Source organism: Lepidochelys kempii, chromosome 11, assembly GCF_965140265.1.
Source record: "Lepidochelys kempii isolate rLepKem1 chromosome 11, rLepKem1.hap2, whole genome shotgun sequence".
Classification (NCBI taxonomy): Eukaryota; Metazoa; Chordata; order Testudines; family Cheloniidae; genus Lepidochelys; species Lepidochelys kempii.
In genome coordinates this window covers 41,217,529-41,237,257 of record NC_133266.1, presented here as the reverse complement: position 1 = coordinate 41,237,257, position 19,729 = coordinate 41,217,529, and the positions used below count along the sequence as shown (strand labels likewise).

General features: G+C 43.3%; 1 protein-coding gene and 1 long non-coding RNA gene across 3 annotated transcripts in view; one reads left to right on the top strand and one right to left on the bottom strand.

Annotated features, from left to right (window-relative positions):
* The window catches only part of MAP3K20 (mitogen-activated protein kinase kinase kinase 20), a 126,169-nt gene extending 118,874 nt beyond the window's left edge, over positions 1-7,295 (bottom strand). For both annotated transcript variants that reach the window (XM_073305870.1, XM_073305876.1), the window contains exon 1: positions 7,215-7,295. The gene's annotated coding sequence lies outside the window, so the exon portion shown is untranslated. The remainder of the gene's footprint in view (positions 1-7,214) is intronic.
* LOC140895650 (uncharacterized) lies at positions 7,035-13,968 on the top strand. Its single transcript, XR_012154296.1, has 2 exons — positions 7,035-7,863; positions 13,109-13,968. It is a non-coding gene; the product is annotated as an uncharacterized lncRNA (long non-coding RNA).
* Positions 13,969-19,729: the final 5,761 nt, after the last annotated feature.

The window sequence follows — 19,729 nt, the reverse complement described above, 5'->3', positions numbered from 1 at the left end:
GCGCTGCCAAGCATGTGGGATCCTGCAGTTCTTGCAAGGTTTCTATAAGATGATTTGTCAGAGGCTTGTCTACACACAAACTTGCACCAGTTTAATTTGCCCTGATTTATCTAAACCAGTTTAAATCCTCTGTGGAAAATTGTATTTCAGTTTAAGAGTGGTTTATTTTGATTTAGGTTAAACCAGTTCCTAATTAACTTCAGCTAAACCAAAATAAGTGTGCCCAGGCAGCCTCTGCACCAATTAAAATTACACCATGAGTTAAACCAGTGCAACTCTGTGTTTAAATAAGCCCTTATGTTTTCTATAGTACTCCTCAAAACAGGATCTAAGCATTGTGTACTGTCTGGGGCCTGGACTATCTTCTAGGTTACATGTCTGAATAGCGCCAAGCACAAACATCACTGATTGGGGTTCCTAGGCTCTACTGTAATACTAAAAAAATGATTATGGTCCCCCCCCCCCAAGATTTCAATGCAACTGTGCTATGGACTTTAGATTACAGCTGACTAGAAATCCAGTTTCAGTCACTATTTGGTTACTGCAGGTCTCCAGCTGTGAAGCAGCAACTGGTTCTTTAAACATTGCCTAGGACTACCTGCAATGTCTTCTCGGTTTTCTTGCTTATTTTTAAACATTTTGACTATCCACTGACAAAGTCCTATAAGGCTGAAAGCATTGGTTGACTATTTAGTCCATGATGCAAGATACAACATAATACTTTTATCGAAGGCATTTTTTTCGAGAGGCAAATTTAGGACACAGAATTTAGAGACAAACATAGTTTATCTCCCAGACCATCTGTGAGGGAATATGGGTTCTTTTTCTTACCAAACCCTCTGAGCTGAAGTGAACTGTTGCTGGTGTGTTGTGAGCTGGGATGAATCTTAATTATGTGGCAACCTTTTTTGGTTGCTTCCCTACGCAGGTCTAGTGTTGTTATTGCATTTACTTTGGTGTTTATTAATCTTATGTGGCTCAAATCCTTTGAAACTGTGCTGTATATAGATGAAATTTAAAAAATTTTGGGAACAGAGATTGGTTCCCAACATTCCAGCCTCTTTTTGGATAAACTCAATTTTATTTTCCTGCTTCTTTGCCATCAGCCCCTTATTTCCTTGTGGCCAGAAACTGCCCATTTGTGCTCTTCCCTTCAATAGATTTCACAGCTAATTATTATTGTTTATGCAGTACTACAGGTATACATGGTGCTTTATAGGCAAATGAAAAGACAAGCTCCCTACCCTGAGGACTTACATCATAAAGCCACAGTCTTGCAAACACTGATGCACCTACTTAACTTCACTCACCTGAGTAGTCTCACTATAGACAATGGAATTATTAATTGCAGTAAAGCTACTTGCGTGCTGTCATAAATATAAAGGGAAGCGTAATCACCTTTAAAATCCCTCCTGGCCAGAGGAAAAATACTTTCACCTGTAAAGGGTTAAGAAGCTAAAGGTAACGTTGCTGGCACCTGACCAAAATGACCAATGAGGAGACAAGATACTTTCAAAAGCTGGGAGGAGGGAGAAAAACAAAGGGTCTGTGTCTGTCTGTGCGATGCCTTTGCCAGGACAGAACAGGAATGGAGTCTTAGAACTTAGTAAGTAATCTAGCTAGGTATGTGTTAGATTATGATTTCTTTAAATGGCTGAGAAAATAGCTGTGCTGAACAGAATGAATATTCCTGTCTGTGTGTCTTTTTTGTAACTTAAGGTTTTGCCTAGAGGGATTCTCTATGTTTTGAATCTAACTACCCTGTAAGGTATTTATCATCCTGATTTTACAGAGGTGATTCTTTTTTACTTCTATTAAAAGTCTTCTTGTAAGAAAACTGAATGCTTTTTCATTATTCTAAGATCCAAGGGTTTGGGTCTGTGGTCACCTATGCAAATTGGTGAGGATTTTTACCAAACCTTCCCCAGGAAGTGGGGTGCAAGGGTTAGGGGGATTTGGGGGGGGAAAGACGTTTCCAAACTACGTTTTCTCAGGAACCCAGATAAAGTTTAGTGGTGGCAGTGGAAGTCCAAGGGCAAAGGGTAAAATAGTTTGTACCTTGGGGAAGTTTTAACCTAAGCTGGTAAAAGTAAGCTTAGGAAGTTTTCATGCAGGTCCCCACATCTGTACCCTAGAGTTCAGAATGGGGAAGGAACCTTGACACGTGCATAAATGTATATAGGATTGGACCATAAATTAGACAGAGAATCGTAAACAGGTGATGAAAAGTGGTTGAGCTGGAGATGACAGAAGGAACAGAAACAAAGGCAAAGGGAAAATACTCTTGGGGGAACAGGTACACTATTTCCTGTATTCACCATTTGCATTAATAGCTGTCAGAGCTACCTAATTATTTTAAATTATTGTAGAACCTACAGATCCCATAACCCATACACACAGAATAAGTTACCCACACAGCTTCTCAAAAATTTACTAGCACAGAGCAAGATCTTATACTATTAAGATTTTGCTATTTAGACAAAATATACCTCTCAACATTTACTAGTACATCACAAAGGATAAATAAAACTGAATCACAGTTGTCACATAACTGAACAATGTACATTTTGTGATGCTTTTCATTCCCCTTTGTTCACTCACTCACTAATTCCCAAAATCCACAATAGGTCTTTCTCCATCAATGAAAATGTCTCAAAGTTATTTTATGTCTCCCTAACTTTACTCCTTTCCAATGCAAACAGTTTATCTGCTACTGTCTACAAGCCTAGAGACATCTGAGTCACTGGCATACTATATCATTAAGACATTTTAAAGATGACACACTGGTTCATACTGCATTCTTCAAAATATATTTTCCAATGAGCTCATGGGAGATGTATGCAGGTAACTGCTATTAATACAGGTATCTGTAATTAATGCCAACATGAGTTATGCACAGTCGCCCTCTTCTGGATGAGAGAATAGACCTATTTGACTGTTATTTCATATCTACAGTATAGCTACAAAACAGCTAATTGTCAACTGGAAAGATTAATCCCTTTGTTTTGTGGGAGAAAACAATTGTTTGGGTGTATCTGTTACTACTATATGAGTATTACACGTCATTATTAATTAACTTGTTGTCATGTTTTAAGAGATACTTTACAATTGTGTGCCAAATCTGGGTTTATACAGTGGATCAACAGAAAATTCTTATAGTTCGTTAGGCCCCAGACTGAGTTTTTATACTTCAAAACAAGTGCTTCACTCTTCTACTCTTGAGCACTGCATTTTCAGATCTTTTCAGACAAGAGCATCTTTCATTGTAACAGTTTTCTGTTTTGCTTCTTTCAAAAAGAACTACCACAATAGCCTGAAACTTTGTACTCCCCACAGTTCTATCATTCTAGCTGTTATTGTACTATAGCGGTGGGGGAAACTATGTTAATTGGCTTTGTTGTCTATGAAGCGAAGCTGTGGCAGCTCAGTAATACTGTGAATTGTAAGTATTTGAAGCAATGGTTCAGTCATTTTCTCTCTCAGGTATTTCTAAAGAACCTATCACCTTATGAAAATAAAGAGTTTTCCTTTCTTGAACTTCAATTTTGATTTCTATCAGTTAACATGAGCTGGAAGTAATACAACCCAAGAACTGAAGCCATCTTCTCTTTTGAAAGTTATTTTTTTCCCTCCTTACAGCAATTTCTGCAGCGATCTTAGAAATTGTTGACTTTTGCACCAAAGAGAAGAGGATCTAAGGAACATTCTGTTGCACTTTAGATTTCTATTTTAATTCAGTAACTAGCAGTCTATTATTGTATGTCGCTTTGTATCCAAATTGTTCGGCAACAGCATGATCAGCTCAATACAGTAATAAATTCTCAGCATGCTTAACACCATCTGATAGCTAGCCACTGATGTCCACATTTAACTATGGGCCTCATTCACTTCTAAGTAGGAATAACCAACCTATGAAAGACAGCTCTGTTTTGAAACTCAGAATTTCCTCCAAATTCTTCCATTGGGAATGGAGGCACAAAGGATGGTTTGCTCTCTCCCATGTTCCCTTAACACACGGATCTTGTGGAATCCACAGAAGACAAAAGACACCCGCCAGATGCCCTCTGCCTTCACTCTGTCATCGAGTCTCACTAGCTTCTACAAAGAGAAGTTTCCTGGAGTTGGATCTTCTCTAATGAATGAGGGAGTCCTGTAGCACTGAATAGGAAAAACAGTGCAAATTAATTCTGTCTCAGTGTGTTTCACTGTTAGAGAATGGAACCTGATGAAGCCCACCCACTTCCCCTGTCTCTCCAACTCTGCAAAAGGGCTTGCATGTGTTGGATGGGGAAATGCTACAGAGGCAGAACTCCCCTCTTCGGTATGTGCATAGGGAAGCACAGAGCCCTAATATTTTATCAGTTACTATTTATATTGTAGATCGAGTTGCCACTGATGGTTTAAATGTGAGAGACACAAAAAGGAACAGGATTAGCACAACTTGCACAATATGTCTGTGTCCCAATATACTGGTGTTAGATTTGTGTGCATTTATAATACAGAGTACTGAATCTGTCCTGTTGCACACATCCCTGGAGCTATTTTAATATTCAATTGTTTGGATTACTTCTAGCAATCCCATTGCAAATCATCATAGCGAGCTACTAAATTATTCACTCCCCTCACCGCACTTTCTGATTTTGTAACACGGTCAAAGTAGTTTTCAGTGTTTTTTTGGGGTCACATACTGCCAACACTTTGCCAATAAAGTAGGACTACATTTGTACTAGCTTAAAATACACAGTAGCATGTGCCAAGTTTCCTTATTTGGCAAAACAGTTCCTTGGCTTTCAAGATCTTTGGCCATCCATTTTTAGACCATCCTCAAGTCTGATACTCTGATACTGTCTCTAGTCCTAGAAGAGGTCAAATATATTCCATTCAATAGCAAAATTTAAAAATTAAAATAAAAACATAAAAAGGAGTTGTCCATTGCCTTGTCTGACTGGAAAAGGGGCAAGGAATCACTGTGGTAATCTGTTATTACAATTATGTAATTTATGTAAGATTACATTTATGTAATCTTCATTACATAAAGAAATAAATAATGCAGGAAAAACTCTGTATATAAAACAGAGCCATCATCACCCCATTGTTTATGATAAACATTAAAAGGATAAGATGTAAACTCCATGCAATGTTCTAAAATAAACATTTTGCTAACCTTTCTCTAATTCTTACAATAAATTAAGACAAAATCAACACTGTGCACACCTTTATCACATGATTAATTATAGTTCTACCATCTCATGTGTCTGAAAACTAAGGAATTATAAAACCTCTGTAATTTATTTCTAATTTTGTCTGAATAGCTGAAGTTTATATATCTGTTAGTTTCAGAGAATGATCACACAATTTAGTGCTCAGTTTAAATGATTCAAAACTATTCTATTTTAGATCTATATTGCATTGCATGTGGAGATTTAAGACTCTTCATGTTTCATTTTAAACAGAAAATATACACTCAGAGATACTAAGTCACTTGCACCATTTTAGTTACTTTACACTATTATTTCCCAACACTGTATTCAACAATGTACACAACATGGGTAAGGAGTTTACAATACAAGGCTTTGATTCTGCAGTCAGATCTGTGGAGCCATGGGCCTCCACACAGGCATCAGCATATCTGATTCCAGGATCAATGTCTACATATTTTGTCAGGGTCTTAATTTGTTTAGCTTCATTAGTCTCAAGAAGCCTGATCCTACTCTCACTAAATTCAACCATGCAGGACTGGGCCCTAAAGATGATTCCAAATCACCACCCCACCGAGCTACATCTGTCCCACTTAATCCAGTATTTGCAAATTAGTTCTGCTTCTGAATTAAAAAATTAAATATCCATTGTATACTGATGGTTAACCACTGAACCTCTACAAGAATCATGCTGGATGGAGGGGTTTATGGAAGAAATATAAAAATAAAGTCATATTCGAGGCAAGAAACATTACAGATGTAGAAATACCACAGCACAGAAACAAAAAGACAAGAAGAATATATTGCTTTGCTGGGGGGTGGGGGGAGATGAAGGTTAAGTTCAAGTGTTCAAACTGAGGGAGTGCAAAATGCTAGGAAAAGGCAGCGTGTGTTCAATGTGTATATAAAATGAATTCACTTGAAATCTCATTTAAAAAGGGGAGAAAAAAGGAGAACTTTCTCTTTGTTAAATGTTAACTGTCCAAGTCCTACATATAATCAGAAATAAATATTATTTTTAAAGGTGAATTTCTTATTCTGAGTGGTTTGTTATATCACGGTATACCAGCACACACTCTCTCTCTGCCACTCACAAAACATTAATAGGACCTAACACTTATAATGTAAGCCATTACACTTTAATTCAGTTCTGGGGAACTATATATGTGCCCTTACCAAAAGCAAAACCAAAACCAAATGTAAGGTTTTTGTTTTTCAAAGAAATTGGCCTCCCTGGATGCTGAGCAGAGGACTCAGCTCCAAGGAGGAAAGGTCAGGTCACATACTGGCATACAAAAATATCTCCAAGGACTTTCAAAGTTGCTATGGCTTAGAGGGGGGGACATGTCAGAACAAGAAGAGGAAAGAGCAAATGGCATCCTTGTGCAGAACTCTGATTTCAGTTGAAATCAGAGGTCAGTGGAGTTGCACTGATTTACACGGTGCAACTGAGATCATAAGCAGGACCAGCGGCCAGTCAGAAGGAAGCAATCATACAAAAGTTAGCTGTGTGTGACTGAATGCCAGGCTTGCAGGGGAAGCGTAGCTCTTGCCTCCCTTGCTCTGACTGCCAATGCTGAAAGTTACAGGGGAGCAGGGCTGGAGTTTTGTTCGTTCCTGGCATGGGCTGGGCTGGGCTAGAGCCGCAAACCCGCCAGGGCAGCGCTCTCCCGCCCCCGGGCCCTCCCCAGGGGAAGGGTGGGCTCGGGACAAAACCGCAACCCCAGGGGCGGAACTGAGGCAGCTTGACCCCAGCCCTCCGCTGGCGCAGTGAAGCCGCGGCTCGTCACCGCGCGGGTCAGGGAGCTGGCTCCTGAGGGGCGGCTGTGCCCGGAGGCCCGCCGAGCGTCCCGGGCGGATCCGTGAGAGGTGCCGCGGCCAGGGGCTCCCCGCCGCCAGCGAGCGCACGGCTCCGGCCCCCTGCCGGGAGCAGCCCGCGGCGCTCTCCTCTCCCTACCTTCTCCCCGGGAGCCCGGGCCGGCGGTGCCCGTGCGCAGCCAGCCGCGAACAACTCACCTGGGCGCTTGCGGGGAGGCTGGAACCGGCGTGACCGCGTCTGCCGGCGGGGTGTCTCCCACGCTTCCGGTGCGAGTCCAGGAGTCAGCCACACACCCCGCCTCCGTGCAGCCAGCCAGCCGGCACCACCCCGCGCGCTGCCCCAGCGGGCAGGGGGCCCGGGCACCACGCCTGTCACACAGCGAAGGCCCTCAAGCGAGGAGCTAAGTCCCCCCCCGCAAGCCCAGCCCTGAAATGAGAGACACCGAACTGTGGGGCAGAGACAAAATGGGAGCGGGAGAGAATCCTCCACATGCAGGGTGCGGCCAAGCAACAGGACGGGGAAGTTTCAAAGCGGACAGGTCTTTAGCTGTCCCAGACTTGAGCCTTGTTTTCAAAATGACTAGTTCCCCGGAGTTAAAGAGAGCTGAGGAAAATAAGGAACCCGCACTCTGGCAAGTAACCTGTACAAGCCCAGGAAGAAGTTGGGAAGCGATGTGCTGAAGACGCAAAAACTAACAGTGACTTTGGTTTAAAGTCCATCAGAGGCAGGAAGCCTGCCAAGCAGGCAGTGTGGACAACAAAGGTGCTCAAGCAGTACTCTAGGACGACAAGCCCGTTGCATCGGTCTTCACTACAAGGCTGCACAGGGCAGATACCCACATCAGAGGTATTGTTTTTGGGTCACAAATAGGAAGTACTGTCCCAAATAGTAGAGGTTTTAGAACAAATTGATAAACCAACCAAAATAAGACACCAGGGCCAGATGGTATTCACCCACAAGTGCTGAAGAATGCAAATATGAAATAGCAGAACTGCTAACTATAGTATGTAACCTAGCACTGAAATCAGCCTCTGTACCAGATCTCTGGATCGTAGCTAATGTAACAGTGATTTTTTAAAAAGGATTCCAGAGGAGATCCTGTCAGTTGCGGGCCAGTGAGCATAACTTTAGTACTGGGGAAACTGATAGAACCTATAGTAAAGAACAAAATTATCAGAATTGAGGAAGAGTCGAGATGGCTTTTGTAAAGGGAAATTGGGCCTCACCAATCTTATCAGAAATATTTGTGAGAGTCAACTAGCATGTGAATAACAGAGATCCAGTTGATATACTGTACTTGAATTTTCAGAAAGTCTTTGATAAAGTCCTCACAAAAGGCTCTTAAAGAAACTAAAGGGCCATCAGACAAGATGGAAGGTCCTCTAATGCAGTGCTACTCAAAGCGGTGGTCCAGTCTGAGAGCCATCGGCTGCCGGTCTGCGCGCACATTGGAAAAAAGAATTGCCGGTCCCCCACATCAGATAGCTTGAGAAGCACTGCTCTAATGGATCAGTAACAGGTTGAAAGGTAGGAAACACAGGGTAGGAATAAATAGTTTTCACAATGGAGAGAGGTGAGTCGTCGGGTCTCCCAAGGATCTGTAGTGGGAACTGTGCTGTTCACAGGACCGGCTTTAGGCACCAGCAAAGCAAGCACATGCTTGGGGTGGCACAATTCCAGGGGCGGCATTCCAGCCATCCCTTTTTTTTTTTTGGCTTGGGCAATTGCGCTCTCGAAGCTTGGGGCAGCAAATTTTTTGCTTGGGGCGGCAAAAAACCTAGAGCTGGCTCTGGCTGTTTAATATATTTCCTAATGATCTGGAAAAGGGGGTCAACAATGAAATAGCAAAGCTTGCAGATGATACAAAATTATTCAAGATAATTAAGTCCAAAGCAGGCAGGGAGAAGTTACAGGGAGATCTCACAAAAGTGGATGACTGGGCAATAAAATGGCAGATGAAATTCAGTGTTGATAAATGCAAATTAATGCACATTTGAAAAAATAATCCCAACTGTACATATATAATGATGGTTTCTAAATTAGCTGTTCCCACTCAGAAAGGATCTTGGAGTCACAATAGATAGTTTTCCGAAAAGTTCCACTCAGTGTGCAGCTGCAGTCAAAATGCTAACATTATGTTAGAAAAGGGATAGAAAATAAAATAGAAAATATAATGCCACTATCTAAACCTATGGTGTGCCCTCACCTTGAATACTGTTTCCAGTTCTGGTTATCCCATCTCAGAATCAAGATAGTGGAACTGGACATGGTTCAGACAATATGATCCAGGGTATTAAATGGTGTCCATCTGAGGAGAGACTAAAAATATTAGGATTATTTATTTTAGAAATGAGAAAACTAAGAGGTGATATGACAGGTCTATAAATCATGAGTGGTGTAAAAAAGTGAATAGAAAAGTGTTTGTGTTCCCTTTCCTACAATAGAAAAATGAGGGGCCATCCAATGAAATTAATAGGCAGCAGGTCTAATTAAAAAAGTACTTTTTTTACACAATACACAACTAACCTGTGGAACGCATTGCCACAGGATGTTGTGATTGCTAAAAGTATAACTAGGTTCAAAAAAGAACTGGATAAATTAATGGAGGGTAGGTCAATCAATGACTATTAGCCAAGATGGTCAGGAATGCCATCCCATCTCAGGGCAACCCTTACTATGGATCCCTCTATAATTGCTCTGTTCTGTACACTCTTTCTGAAACTCTGCCATGGGCCACTGTCAGAGACAAGATACTGGGCAAGATGGATCATGGTCTAACCCAGTACGGCAGATTTTGTATTTCTATGCAGTCAAGCACATCTATTATCCATCCCTCTGGCCAGGACAATTTATCCTTTCATTGATATAAACGTTAAATAAGAGGAAACTGAGCTGAAAACACTTAAGGTTGTGAATGAAGATCAAGTTCCTATTATTCAAGTTTATAACTTATCATTCATATTATCAATTTTCACTTTCCTGTACAGCAGCTGCACATGTTTAAAAAACACCTTATACTATGGACTGAATACTACAGAGAAGCTATAGGTAAAATTTGTTTTACAGTTACAGCTTACGTTGCATTCAGCCTCCTAATTTCCTCTCTACACAAAGCACAGAAATGAACATACAAATTTGGTCAGCTGTCTGCACGTGCTGTTTGGCTCAGAAAAACATAGTTTTTCTCAATTAACAATAAATGGGAAACTTTATTGCAAATTGATATTAAGCTGTCACATTTCTAAGGAGGTGACAAAAGAGTTTGAAGCAAAGAAAATTGTTTCCAGTCAGGAATTGCATTAAGTGGGTGTGAGTGTACCAGAGGGAAGGAAGGTGTGGCCATTAAGGCATGGGACTAGGATTCTGGAGTTCTGTATTCCAGTCCTTGGTTTGCCTCAGACTTCCTGTGGAACTTTAGGTGAGTCACAAAAGGCCTGATCCAAAGATGCTGAACATTCACAGCTCCCATTAAAGTTATTGGGAACTGAGAATGCTCAGCACCTCTGAAAATCAGTTAATGGGATAGCAATCCTTAGAAGAAGTGTTGAAAGGCTAAATGAATTAAAGATGATGAGGCATTTAGACACCACAGTACATGTAGATCAGTATGGGACAGAGGCAGATTGGAACTAAAATGAGGGCCAGTCCAAAGGCTCCTCCTGATTGTGTGAGCCCACAAATACATCATATTGTGTTTGGTTCAAATTCTATTACAAGGAAGATGAAAACACATGAAATAAAATGTTTGTTCATTTTTCCCTCCTTTTACCCCTTCACACTCATTAGAGCTGTTGCTGAAAGCTATAGTTACAATTCCAACTCATACTGTAGCATAGATTTTAAGTAATGTACAAACATTTTTCTCTATATTATGCAAGAGAACAATATGAAAATAGCATCATATTTGAAATAACGAGATTGTCTGAAACCACAGTGGTAAAGCTTGTGATGAAACTTGTGAGAGCTGGGGACAAAGCATGCCTGTGGAACAATCTTCAAGAGCAGATCAGATGAATCCATCTTTAGGAGACCTGCAAAGCCTTCCTCTTTGAGAAAGCCTTTCCACAATGAGTGACAGTACAAATACCTCCTTATGTACCCAGCTCACACCCCATAACAAACAAACAAACAAACATACCCTACCCCAAGAAGAGTTTTGACCCTGAAAAGTGCCAAAGGGTATGTCTATGCTGCAATATAAGCCCTGGCTCAGACTCAGGCTTGAGGCCAAATCCCACTTCTGTCTGCATGCAATTCTGTCTGACTCAGGCCCAGGACCTTGGGGTGGGGTTCAAACCTAGGTCCCACTAGGATTCAGGCCCACATTCCATCATTCTGCAGTGTGGATGCAGCTCAGGCCTGGGGCCCCCAACTCCGGCCCTGAGAGTCCACCAATCTGTTCTTTGTCCCATCTATCCCAAGAGAGGCAATCAACTCCCAGAAAATGGAAGCTCCGTTCCTTATTCATGTACAGCAGCTCAGCATTTAACCTTTCCATTTTATTCTGATTGCTGAGCTGCAAACACAGTGAACCTTCTGCATTTGCCATGGCCACCAACTGGAAGAAGTCCTTTGCCAAACTGGCTGCTTCCTGGTCATGGGACCTCAGCAGATTTTGGTAAGAGTTCCAGGAACAACCACATGTACCAGGAGATAGGAAAGAGGCTGGTGGCACTGGAGATTCTGCAGACTGATGACCAGTGCAGGGAGAGGATAAAGCTGATCAAGACCAACTACCAGAAAGCCAGGGATGAGAATCACGCCTCTGGGACCTCACCGTCATCCTGTCCCTTTCACAAGGAGTTTGGATGCTGGATACTGAATGGAGCAGAGCCAATAGTGCTTCATGATGGTCTGGTTAGGCAGGATGGCAACCTTCTGCCCCCAAATCCAGTATAGGACTGGAGGGGAGCCCGAAGGCACCAGATCAGGCTAGCCAGGTAACTCTAGTATTGGAACCGGTCTCCAAGTAGGCTTTACCGCTGAAGCAGATGCAGCACATCCTGGGTCCTTACTCGGAGGAGCTTTTTGATGCCCCACCCAAGGAGCAGCCTGCAACAGAACTGACAGCAGAAATGGAAGGGACAGAACTTTATTAGAAACTTGCACATTCTTGCTAAGATGTGCCAGGGTGTTAAAAATAAGAGCCTCATATTGCCTTCCCTGTTAGTACACCACTCCCTACTAACACAGCAATGTAACAAGCCGCCAGCAAACAGCTGGCAGGAGGTTGAAATGTAGTCCATTTACAAACACAGTCCATGTAAGCTAAATGTGGTCTATAATGTGACAAATCATTTGTCCGAAATATGGCTGGGGAGTTGTATGCTGTCCAGAAATGTGCTGGGGATGATGGTGGTATGGCTGTGGAGTTCTTTACAAGTCTGTATTAGCATGTGTGCTTGCATGCAGTCATACAAGGCTGTATCAAAAGCCATGGGGAGACAGGAAATCCATGCAGATGCTAACACAGCATCCTGTTGATTGCCCCATGAATTTTGCCCAATCCTGGGTGATGATAACTGCAAACTTTTCCTATAGCAGGAACTCCAGATAGACGGTCACATTTCAGGGAAGGGCGTATTTTCCAGGGCCACCTTCACAGCTGATCAGCTCGTTCCACGTGTATGTGTGCTGTTCAGTCACCTTAAGTTTGACTATTTTGATGGCATAGATGGCTGGCTTGCCACCAGAAGCTTGGAATAAAATCTCTTTGCCATTCAGGAACCACAAGAATTGTCATGTTCTCCAAAATGTGGAGTGCCTGAAATGATAAAGACAACTTATCTAGTATGCCGTGGCCACCTCCCTTCCCTCATAGTCCATGGTGGTCTGCAATTTTTTTTTTTAAAACTTGCTATTTTTAACTTACCATTCTCTGTGTACTCTTTTTTCTGTGCAATTAACCCAGTTGTGTCCATGGAGCTTCTAGGATCTGAAGTGTTCCTCTCATAATATATTGAAAATCAGCTTTACAAACTATCATTTTTGTCCTTGAGATTCCACAAGGATTTTAGGTTTTTTGTGCTCATGCACTGAACCATTTGTAAATCACTGAGACAATAATGTTCTGTTTTATGTCCGCTTGTAGGAACCTCTACCTCTGCTGGCTGTTGTACCTCGTCAGCTCTCACACACTCCAGCACACTGGGTCTCTGTACTGTCACAGACCGGTCCAAAAGGAGGTTTTTCCATGATGACCCTATGATTGACATTCTGGAAGGGCCAACAAGCAGGTGCAATTCCAAAGAGAGGAGGTTGCACAGCAAATGGGAAGGCAAGTGGAGAGGCAAGTAGAAAGGTACCAGCAGGCTGTAGAGCTTGAGGATAGAATTGCAGCTTGGGAGTAGATACTTGCATCACAGTTCCTGGAACAAGAATATCACGTGAGGGAGGAAGACAGTTCAGCAGAAAGAACTGTTTGACTGGCTGCTTTCAATAATGTCTGGAAGAGTGCAGGCTCCTGCTTCGCCCATACCCCCGCCTGCGTCCCCCCCCACGGTATCATGCAGTGCACACCAGGAATGCTTTGGACAATTCTATGGTTAGAAGACTGGGATGTAACAGCAGCTGGAGAGGACAAATTTACCCCCATTAGACTTCCACTCCCATGGCGACCCCCGTGTCTGCCTCCATACTCCTGTGCAGACCCCCTCCCTCTTGTGGTCCGCCACCTCCTGACAGGCCTGTACACCCATGCAGCAGCAGGTAGTGCGAACTAAACACACAAGAAAGGGAAAGGAGAACATGCCAGGGGACACAAAAAATTAGGGGATTTTTTTGATGGCACTCTTTGCACTGTTCAATGGTTGGTTTATGCACTTTGTTTTCTTACTGGTTGTGGTGTTGGTTTATTGCTCGGTGTTCCAGTGGCAGCTGGCCTGCCTGGCAATACAGTAATATTGTTATTTTTGTAATATAAATAAAGGCTTTTATTTTATTAAGGAAGAATATTGCCATCACTACATGGCATCTTATAATGTGTATTTTGAATACTAAAGATAAATACCAGGTAATTGTATCCAAACACAATTTCTCAATGCCTCCATGTATATCAATTAATAATGTAAATGCACAGTTCCACCCCCACATTACATTAACAGTCATGTCATCCAAAATAAAATTCATAACAATCAGTAGTCCCCCACATTTACTGTGTACAGTGACAGATGCATCTGATGAAGTGAGCTGTAGCTCACGAAAGCTTATGCTCAAATAAATTTGTTAGTCTCTAAGGTGCCACAAGTACTCCTTTTCTTTTAGTAACAGTACTGCCTCCCCACCCCTGAATTTCATTGTATGTGACAATACCTCATTTACTGCAAGCATTGCTGTACAGAAATATTCTAACTTACTATTCTCCCTCTTCCATCGGCCCATTCAAGTCCATAATGTGGGAGCACAGAACGTCCCTAATTTCTTTTGCCCATGTGCATTCTGCTCCAGCGATGCTCAGTGCACTTTAGGGTGGAGTGTACTGGTTCAGCAATCCATTACTGTCATAGGTCCGTTCAGGGACAAATGGTTCACCTTTGGCTTCACAAAGATTTGGCTTCACAAAGATGAGCAAGCAAGCCACAATAATGCAAACAGCCTTGATGATACCAGCATCCAAACTAGTCTGTAGACAGCACCAGCGGGATTTCAATCTGCCAAACGTACATTCAGCTACCATTCTATTAAGACTTCTTTTGCCAGACCTTCTGAGATCACTATATGGTTTCATAAGCCCAGACAAAAGGGGTTACACGGGGTCCTTGTTGGGGGTTGGTTGCGTGCTCCTGGCTGGCGGTGCTGTCTGGTGGCAGTACTCTGAGGCATGATGCCTAATGGTGAGAGTCCAAGGGTTGATTTCTCTGGCTGTTACAGCTCGAGATAGTGTCACCTACTGACAAGAGTCCAAAGCTGCTCCACCTAGCAGCTACAGTTCCGGGTAGTGTTACCCACTGGTGAGAGACCAGAGGTCATCTTGCCTAGCAGCAATAGTTCAGAGTAGCATCGCTCACTGGTGAGAGTAAGAGGGATGGTAGGGGAACCTAGACCCACCCTACTCTACCAGATTCTGACCCAGGGCCCTTCGAAGCTGCAGCCCTTGTACAGGGCGTAGGGCCTGATACCACTAAACATGCTCCCTAGGTCACTTTCTACCCTTGTTCCAGTCCCTCCAGCGGCATCTTGGACTGGAGGGACTGGACTTGGACTTGGAATCCCTCCTGTTTCCTGCTGATCCATGTCCTGAGTCTCCTCCACTGGCAATGGCAAGTCATCACCTTCAGCTCCTGCAGTCAACAGGCTTCCAGGGGTTTGGCTATGAGGCTTGGTCCTGTTGGCTTCCCAGCAGGAGGCTGCTGCACCTGACTACTCTCTTCCGCAGTCAGCTGATACGGAGCTGAGTGGCTCCCTTTTAAATGCTTCCTCCACGGGAAGCATGCCTAACAGAGGTGAGGGGGTGTGATCTCTTGGGCCCAGAGCAGCTCTTTAACCCTCATCTCACCAGTGTGCGGTTGGTACACCCCTTTACAGTCTCCCAGAATAATGGTAGGGACAGTAACTCCAGCCTGCCATGAAGGTAGACTCTTGATCAGCGGAAAACCCTGGCATCATGAACCTTTGCAGTGCAGCCTGCACTGGTGTTCATAAATTGGCTCTGTGGTCCACAAGGGCATGCATAACAATGGAGCAGTACTCTTTGTGGTTACTGTACTAATTTTCTCTCTGAGGAGGGCAAACTATGGGCACGAACCCCATCAATGACCCTGACACAGTGTAGAAAACCAGCAATTACTTCAGGAATGTTATTTATGCCCATTACCATTGGGTAAAAGGCTGATCGCCTCAGAAATCTCCATCACCATTTCACCCACAGTTGATTTTCTAACACCAAGCTGGTTAGCAATGGACCTGTAGCCATCTAGAGTAGCCAGTTTCCAGACGGTTATAGCCATGTGCTTCTGGACCAATATGGCTGCCCTCACGCATGTGCCATTATGCTGGAGGGTTGGGGCAAGCTGCTCACAAAGCTCCAGAAATGTACTTTTCATGTGAAAGTTCTGGACCCACTGCTCGTCATCACAGGTCTGCATGATGATGTGATCCCACCAGTCTGCACTTCTGGCCCTGATCCAGAAGTGTCGGTCTACATAGGTGGCATCGGCGGCTATACTGAAGTCACAAGCAGCGTCAGGCAGTGTGAGTCTTCCATGTCTGTATTGTCCTCCTCTTCCTCCTGCTCCATCATTAGTACGGTCAGCTGCCTTCTGAGAGTCAGAAAATGCTGCCAAAATGTCTATCAGAATCTCATGGAAGCTTAGTCTGTTCCCTGAAACAGGAGCGAAAGACCAAGCAAGAGAAATTCTTTAGCTGGTGGCTTCTCCACGTTGCTAGCTCTGGTTGCTGGGAGAGGGCAGATAAAATGATGGCTCAACAGGATATGTGACGTGCCGTGACAGCTGGCTGAGCTGTGTGAGGTCAAGTTTTCCCACACTGCACCACAAAGGGCTAGAGCAGCCAAATTTTGGGAGGACGCTAGGTAGTCTGGAAGATGATTGGTTGGACTCAGGGCTTCATATGCAATGTGATGCTGGAACCTGGTGTGGTGCCTGGGCTCAAAAATTCTTAACCGAGGGTCACCAATGACTGCATAGATGCTCAAGACCTGGGCCTTCAAACCCAGGGTCCATGGACTAACCCTGGTCCTACATTACAGTGTAGACCAGGGGTGCCAACCTGTGGCTCCGGAGCCACATGCGGCTCCTTGTAGAGGCACCGACTCCGGGGCTGGAGCTACAGGCGCCAACTTTCCAATGTGCCAGGGGGTGCTCACTGCTCAACCCCTGGCTCTGCCACAGGCCCTGCCCCCACTCCACCCCTTCCTGCCCCTGCCCCTGAGCCTGCCATGCCCTCTTTCCTCTTTCCCTGCCCCTGAGCCTCCTGCACGAAACAGCTGATTGGGAGGTGCAGGGAAGGGGGGAGGCACTGATCGGTGAGGCTACTGGTGGGCAGGAGGCGCTGGGAGCAGGCGGTGGAGCGGAGCTGATGCGGGGCTGCTGATGTATTATTATGGCTCTTTGGCAATGTACACTGGTAAATTTTGGCTCCTTCTTAGGCTCAGGTTGGTTACCCCTGGTGTAGACATACCCAGAGACTCTGAGAAGTCCCCTAGAGACTTCCCTATTGCTAGTGATTTTACATGGAAGGAGCTGAGGCACTACAGTCACAGGCAGAAGTATAAAGTCCTAACATGATAGACGGACAGACTTGCTTAGCCCTTCATTCTCTGGCAAAAGGTAAATTGGGTTTCATGCAATGAGTTCTATTACTCTGTGTGATATATGTTAATGTGTCTTGAATGAGATACCTAGCTTCTGCCCGCTCTGTGTATACATGAAAAAGCCCACATCCCTTTTGTATAAGAGTACGTCTTTGCTGAGACATCCTGGGCTCCCTCTCCTTGTTGCTCAGTGAGCTGTGTGACTTTTGTCTGCCTGGTTGATGCCTTACATTCCAGAGGTAGCTGCATTTCAGTGGTGCTCTGTATACACAGGCTTATGCAGAAATTGCTGGGTGAGGTTCTATGGCCTGTGCCATGCAGGAGGTTAGACTAGTTGATCATAATGGTTGCTTCTGGTCTTAAAACCCATGCATCTATACATTTTGTGAAGTGTTTCCTGATCTTTTGGGCTGAAAGGCATGATGTATTATTACAATACATTAAAAAAACCGTGATGAACCATAAAGAGATGTACAACATCACATGGAATCATATACATTCATTGTTCATCAAACTGATTCACAAAGCAGTATGGTATTGAAATGAATCAAAGAAATATACAGCATACTCAAGAGGTGAATCAGGTGATTATGAATTACAATTGTTTCACATACAAAAATATCCTTTATCCAGGATATTTTATTTATCTGGAGTCAATAAGAAAAATAAAACAGATGAGGAAGCTCACATATGTGGGGGCAAGAGTGAAGCATATTTCTTATGGTGCAGCTCAGTGATTACCCTGATCCTTCTGAGTCTACATCCCATTAAGGTCCTAAACTCATGAGTTCTATATGTATATGAGACTGCTGGGAAAGTCGTCAAGTACACATGAGTTACAGTGTCTTTACTATGCTGCTGATACCCTACCCTGCTCTATCATATCCAGCCTTGCCAGGGCAATGAAATGAATGATCCAGTGTCTATAGGACACTGTGACCTGGATAAGGGCTACTTGGCTGTAGCTTAAGCTAGATCATCAAAACTGAGATATTGTTGGTAGGTTTGGTGACACCACCGGAAAATAAATGATCAAGAATTATATTGTGCTGCATTGGATAAACCAGAGCTAATAGCACATGCAGATCACATGAAACTCATGCTCTGAGAGAGCAGAGGCGCTGTATATTTAATATTTTAAATATTGTGAGTAACGTGTTTATCCCTTCTGTCTAGGCAATATGACCTCTCCCACATTGTCTCTCTAGTGTGCTGGGATGGACATGACTACAACAACACTGCATACAATCCTTTACCGTGTACTTTCAAATAGGTGAGCAGAAAAGTCAGTAAAAGCAAAGAATTAGGTTTTTCAGAAAGTTCCGTCATATCCATATTTAGCAGTTAGAATATATTATAATCCACCTCATAATGCTTTATTAGGACTACCAATTCAGAGACTAATGGGCAGAAAACATAGTGCCAGCATCTAGCCAGCGTCTGGAATCAAAGACAATTAACCCTGATTAGATACAGGAGAGCTATATGCCAGAAAATTAGAACAGAAGAAACACTAGACAGGAATGACAGCTTCCCCCCATTACAAGTGGGAGAGAATGTTAGTTTCTGAACAGAAGGTGACCAGCAATCTGCCAAGATATCAGGACCTGAGGGTCACTCCTTAGGGAGCACAAGACAACAACAGAAAACCAAGGAGGACACTGGCTATATTTCTTAAGGACATCTCCAGAATGCTTCTGACAGTGCTCTTATGCAGACAGAAGTAACCCACATATTCACCCAGTCACTGACAATGAAAAACAGAAGGGGCAGCACATGCAGGTGGCAGATTCATTTCAATGGCCTAACAAACCTCTGCAGAAGGAATTGTTTTAAAAATAAGAAGTGGTGGTGTAATGAGGAAACCATGAGAGGTTGAAAGCTTGTGGTTAGGGACAGAAGCAAAACAAGAAGCAGATTATTGTCTGTCAGGATGCTCACGTGTCTACCATCACCTTTATCCTTGACATTTCCATGTGTGTTTTGTTAAGTGACTGTATTGGTTTGAGATTGTTATTTTCAGTTAGTGATATGTTTAATTTGCATTTTTAAAAGGGTAGATATAACGCTAGCCACTAGCAGAGGATACTGACCCCCTGCCATGTAGCTTTTTGTAACTCTGACCCATGTGGATTAGGGCAGGAAGTTAAGGTCAGTCTCTTACTAGCATCCCTGTGTGTCAGACATTTATTACTTGGTTTTCAAGAAAAATGTCCCAACTTGCATCAGTGATAATGCATTTCCATTCTGTTTTCTGAGTTTTTCATAAGTTAAATTGGAATGCAGAATCTATGAACAAACAAATGGCTCTTTCTGAGCTGTCCCCTGACATTCTAATTGGTAAATATATGTGGGACATGTACTAACTGCTCTCAGCATCAAGCTGACCACAGTATTTTGTAATTCTAGAAACAGGAAACAAGACTTTACACAAACGCAAAT